Source organism: Camelus bactrianus, chromosome 3, assembly GCF_048773025.1.
Source record: "Camelus bactrianus isolate YW-2024 breed Bactrian camel chromosome 3, ASM4877302v1, whole genome shotgun sequence".
Lineage (NCBI taxonomy): Eukaryota > Metazoa > Chordata > Mammalia > Artiodactyla > Camelidae > Camelus > Camelus bactrianus.
In genome coordinates, this window is record NC_133541.1 from 137,204,312 (window position 1) to 137,209,556 (window position 5,245).

Consider the following 5,245-nt stretch of genomic DNA (forward strand, 5'->3'; position numbering starts at 1 on the left):
TCCCAGGAGAGGCTGTCCAACAGGAATGAAATGTGAGCCATGTAAAGAAAGTTTCCCAGTTGCCACATTTAAAGAGGTAACCCCCCCAAAAAAACCCCTAGAAACTGATTTTAAGAACATATCTTACTTATTCTACTGTATGTAAAATACTATCATTTTGACATGTAATCAATAAAGAAAGTAACAAGATAGTTTACATTCTATTTACTAGACAAGTCTCAGCGTCTGATGTGCATTTGACCTAGAGCACATCTCAGCTCAGAGCAGCCTCCTCCCCAGCTCTCCTAGCATCAGTGGCTTTGGCTAATCTATTGGACAGCAACTCCAGGGGTCACACCAGGGTAATTGGCTGAAAAGCGGGAGTAAGTGTCCATAATAACCCTAAAAGAATCTCTCCGAAACAAAGGCGGATTCACTTTTAAACGTCTGAAAACCGGCGGGTTGCTCCTCCCTCACGCCTTGGCTACAAGACAGCCCTCCTCCTTGCTGATCCCTTTCTGGATGTAGGGAAGCAACCCTTCACATAGCCAGGGTGGCCGGGCATCCAGGTAGAATTTCCTGTTCTCTGTGTCCAGTCCCACGAAGTCCTCATTCTCAAACAGGATGTAGAGCAGGAGGATCTTGTCCCCAGACTTGTCGGATGCAACGTCCAGCCACTTGGACTTGAGCATGATGAAGAGAGACTCAGTGAAGTCCTCGATCCTCTTCTCCACCACCCTGCAGTCCTCGTAAATTGACGGCCACGTTCATGCGCGGCTGCTCGGCCACCTCCCCATGCAGCACAAAGACAAAGAGCCGAGAGTCATAGAGCGTGGTGCCATACAGCTCCTCTGCACGTGGAGCTTCTCGAAGGTCTTGGCCAAGAGGCAGTCGGTAATGGTGACAAGGCCCACGACCTTGTGGTGGGTCTGGAAGTCGCTCCACCCATTCTCGGGCGCATAGTGGTGACTTTAGTGGATACAGAGTGCCCACTGCGAGCCGCACGGGCTGATCTGCCTCACCAAGGAGATTCGCTTATAGATGCATAACAAATTCTGCTCTGAGATGATCCCCACGGGTTGGACCACCACGGGGAGAGTCTGGTGGTCCTCAGCACACTGCACGTAGTCAGGGATGTTCATGTTGCAGGCCATGACGAGAGGGAAGAGGAGACCGAGGTACATACTGTGCTGCGGGCTGCGGGCCTCACTGGGTTGCGGTGACCTGGTGTGTACCAGTCAGAAGGCAGGGGAAGCCCAAGCAAAGCCGGGGGTACAGTTTGTCCTCAGCGTCTGCACATGGCTACCACAGCTCAGATCACATTACGCAGCTTTTGGTCTAGGCCTCCGCCCTCTGCAGAAAAGGGTCATTTCTTGTTTTCTGTTTCCAAGCACCTAGCCAGGCCCTGATGCAAAGTCAGTGCTCAAAACTGCTGAATAAAGGAATGAATAAAGGAACTGCTTCCACACCCCTCAGCAGGATATAATGCAAAGAAACACAGTAGGATCAAAAGTCCTGGATTTCAACTCCAATTTATTTGAACTCCTAAGCTGCAGAATACTTGATAAGAAAACTTGCTTTGGGGAGGAGGGTACAGTTCAGTGGTAGAGCAAATGCTTAGCATGTATGAGGTCCTGGGTTGAATCCTCAGTACCTCATTTAAAAAAAAAATGAAACAAATAAATAAACCTATTTACCCCCCTCAAAAAATATTTTTTGAATTCCAAATTCAAGAAAAAAAAAAAAAACACCTTGCAATTGACACAACATTGTAAACATGAGTATACTTCAATTAAAAAAAAAATCCTTGCCTTACAAGAATATATCTGGATTATGGAAGTTTACAAGTGTAAAATGCCTAGGGTACCACCTGCATAAGAAGAAGGAACTGTACAAATTTACTATCCCTCATTTATGAGCTATATTTCCTTTGGGCGGTTTATAACATCTCAGAGCTAATTTTCTCAGATTAAAAAAAAAGAAGGAAACATTACCGGATTCTCCATACTGCTGAAGAATCAGATAAACCTATGATAGCATCTGACCCACAGAGTTTACTCAATAAATGCTTGTTGAATGAATGAACAAGCAAAGTGAATGCTGCTCCCTGCCACAGAGCATCATGATGGTACTGCCTGGAAATCCCAAGCCCACGTTTCACCCGACTCTACACTAACCATGTGTGACCTGGGCAGGCCTGTGTGCTCCTCTTAACCCCAGTTTAATCATGAATAGAAATGAGGGCAATAACACAAACCTCAAAGGGTTAGTGAGTCATTACTGAATTGTATCCCAACTTTGCAAGATGGAACCTTTAAAGAAACTTGGGCAAAAAGTCCATAGGCCCTCTCCATATTATCTCTTACAACTACATGGGAATCTACATTATATCTCAAAATAAAAAGTCTAATTTATTAAAGAGGCTATTGAGGTTAAATGAGCTCACTGTCTCAAATAAGGAACACACAGTACAAATAGGTCAATGCTCAGCCCATGAGATACACTCAGTAAACATTCCCACTGAGCCCACTGGTCCCTCAAACTTCAGAGCACGATGATGTGTCCTCATGGCCAGAGGCCCCTGCACCTGAAACTAACAAAGCTAATGGTCCCCACTTTCAAGAGCCCCTGCCACCACCGTAGGTCTAATTTTGTACTTGTAATTTTTTTCTATTTATTAAATAGAAAAACGTAATTGCATAGCCTTCAGGTCACCAAAAGCAGACTACAGAGATCATGATGGCAGCCCTTCTTCATGAAACAATAAAATGAAAAGCCATTTCCACAAGATCTCTGTGTAAATCTACTAGGGAACTTCATCCTGGACTGAGAGGAAGAGGACTGGGGAGGAGGGGGCAATCTGCGGCACACAGACCCATGGGCCACCTGTCCCACGATGGACTTTAGACCCAACACTCACCCTCAAGGAACTTCAAAATAGACACAGACAGAGTGCTGTGGACAAGATTTTTTTTTTTTTTAAAAATCCCTGATTCTCTCGCAGGTTTTGTTTCTACCGAGAAACAAATGTCTTATGTGTATAATGTTTCACAAAAGACTTAAACTATTATCACCCCAACTTGACGCATTAAGAAACTGAGGGAGAGAGGTTTATCACATTGTGCAAGATTAGAGAGAGGCAAAAAAAAAAAAAAGATTAGACTGAGGCCACGTCAGACACTGTATTTAAACCCAAGCCCCTGTTCCAGTGCTCACACTAGAAAGTGGGATATACTGCCCCTTTCCTGCCCTCTCCCTGCAATAAATGTCTGAAGAGTCTTTTCTGTGCCACCTGGAATCACAATCACTTCAATTTTCCACAAAGAGCTATGTCATTCCTTGGAGGATGTGTCAAAATCTGTATGTTGAATGGGAGGAGAGATTTGTATATTCGGTTTCTCAAAGGAAACATGGCTTAAAAGAAACTGAAAAGCACTTTTCTAGTCTAAGTCTTCATTGTGCAGAGAAGGAAACGGAGGCTCAGAAGAGATGAGGAAAGGGTCTTATTAACAAATATTGCCTCAGCGCAGCACCAAGCCAGCCTTGGGCACTTCTGGGGGAGGATCTGGAAGGCCCAGGAGAATGAGTCTTAGAAAACGGAAAGAGAAGAAGCATACGAGGCCCCGTCTCTACACCACCATACCATGAAGTTCCACCAAATTACCCAGTATGGGTGCAGCCAACATTAAGGTGGGCTAAACAGGTTATGGAAACCTGGAAGTCTCAACCATAGTGGAAATTCCAACGTTTACTATGTTTTTTTTCCCAGTTCAAGCATCAGCTCAGTGGGCACTCTGTACCAGGCACTACATGAGGCCTGGAGTTCTCCCAAATACACAACTCTTATATCACGTGTGCAAACCACACACAGGCCCACCAGAAGGAAAATGCCCACAGATAAGGTGGAATTACTGAAACTGAAAGCAGCCAACGAGCATATATTACTAGCAAATACGGTGCTGCTAGAAATAGACTCATGGACATAGAAAGCAAACTGTGGTTAGCAGGCAGGAAAAGGGGGATTAACAGATACACATTAATAAATATAAAATAAATGACAAGGACCTACTATATAGCACAGGGAACTATATTCAATTTCTTGTAATGAGTTGTACTAAAAACAATCTAAAACATATGTAGATACATATGCATATGTTTATAACTGAATCTCTGCTGTACATCTGAAACTAACATTCTAAATTGACTACACTTCAATAAAAAGTAATTTTAAAAAATAAGTAAAAATAAAAGCAACGCCATTTAGAAAAAATAAAAGAATACTCTGATCCCCTTAGCTGTAGGTGCTAGAGAAATCTGGTTACAAACACCAAGTCCACTGGGTCACTCCAGCACTGGCTGTCACTCTTTCTGACCATCAGAGAGTCACTTGGCTTCAGTGAGTTTATTTTCTCTTCTGTGAAAGGCTTCAGTTGCAACTAACGATGTATAGAATCTCATCATTCACAAAACCAACAATTAAAGAGGACTTCCCATGGGCCAGGCTCTGGAAATATGAAAATATAGGGTCCGAGATATATTCATGGGTAGAAGAAATTTATGCCATAAAGACATTAATTCTTCTTGCTTTGATAGACAGATTCAATACAATTCTGTTTAGATTTCCTACCAGAGTTTTTATGGGTAACAAGATAATTTATGGTCAGGAACAACCAAGAAACTTCTTTAGAACCAGCACTGGGAAGGGGTGGATAGGTCATTCATTTCCACTGGTCTTTCTGAAGTGATGAAAACGTTCTGGAATATTAATGGTAGCACCACTGTGAATATGCTAAAGCTGCTGAATTGTAGCATTTAAGTGGGTGGACTTCATGGTGTGTGAACAATATCACAATAAAGATGTTAAATGAAAAAATATTTCTTGACAATTATTTTTCCCTCTATACTACTAGTCTGCCCCACAATTTAAGAAGAACAAAAAAACCAAAACAAACCAAATTTTGCCAGGAGCTCTTTAGGACTGCAAAGTCCCTGAGTCTCCAACTCCTCTGGTGGTGCTGTTCCTGTTAACACACCCTAGCTGGGCTGGGCTAGTTAGGGACTGTAACTATCTTTTTAAGAAAGACGGCCACACGTTTCACCCTGGGAGAGGGAAGGATGGAGGATGTCACAGCCTCATGCCTTCAGCTCATTTTTAACTGAACCAAGCCTTGCTTTCAACACTGTAATCCCTCTCACTATAAAAACAGTGACATCATCAAGCACCGCCATCAAAACACGTGAAAGTGTTCAAGGTACTTACCTGGGG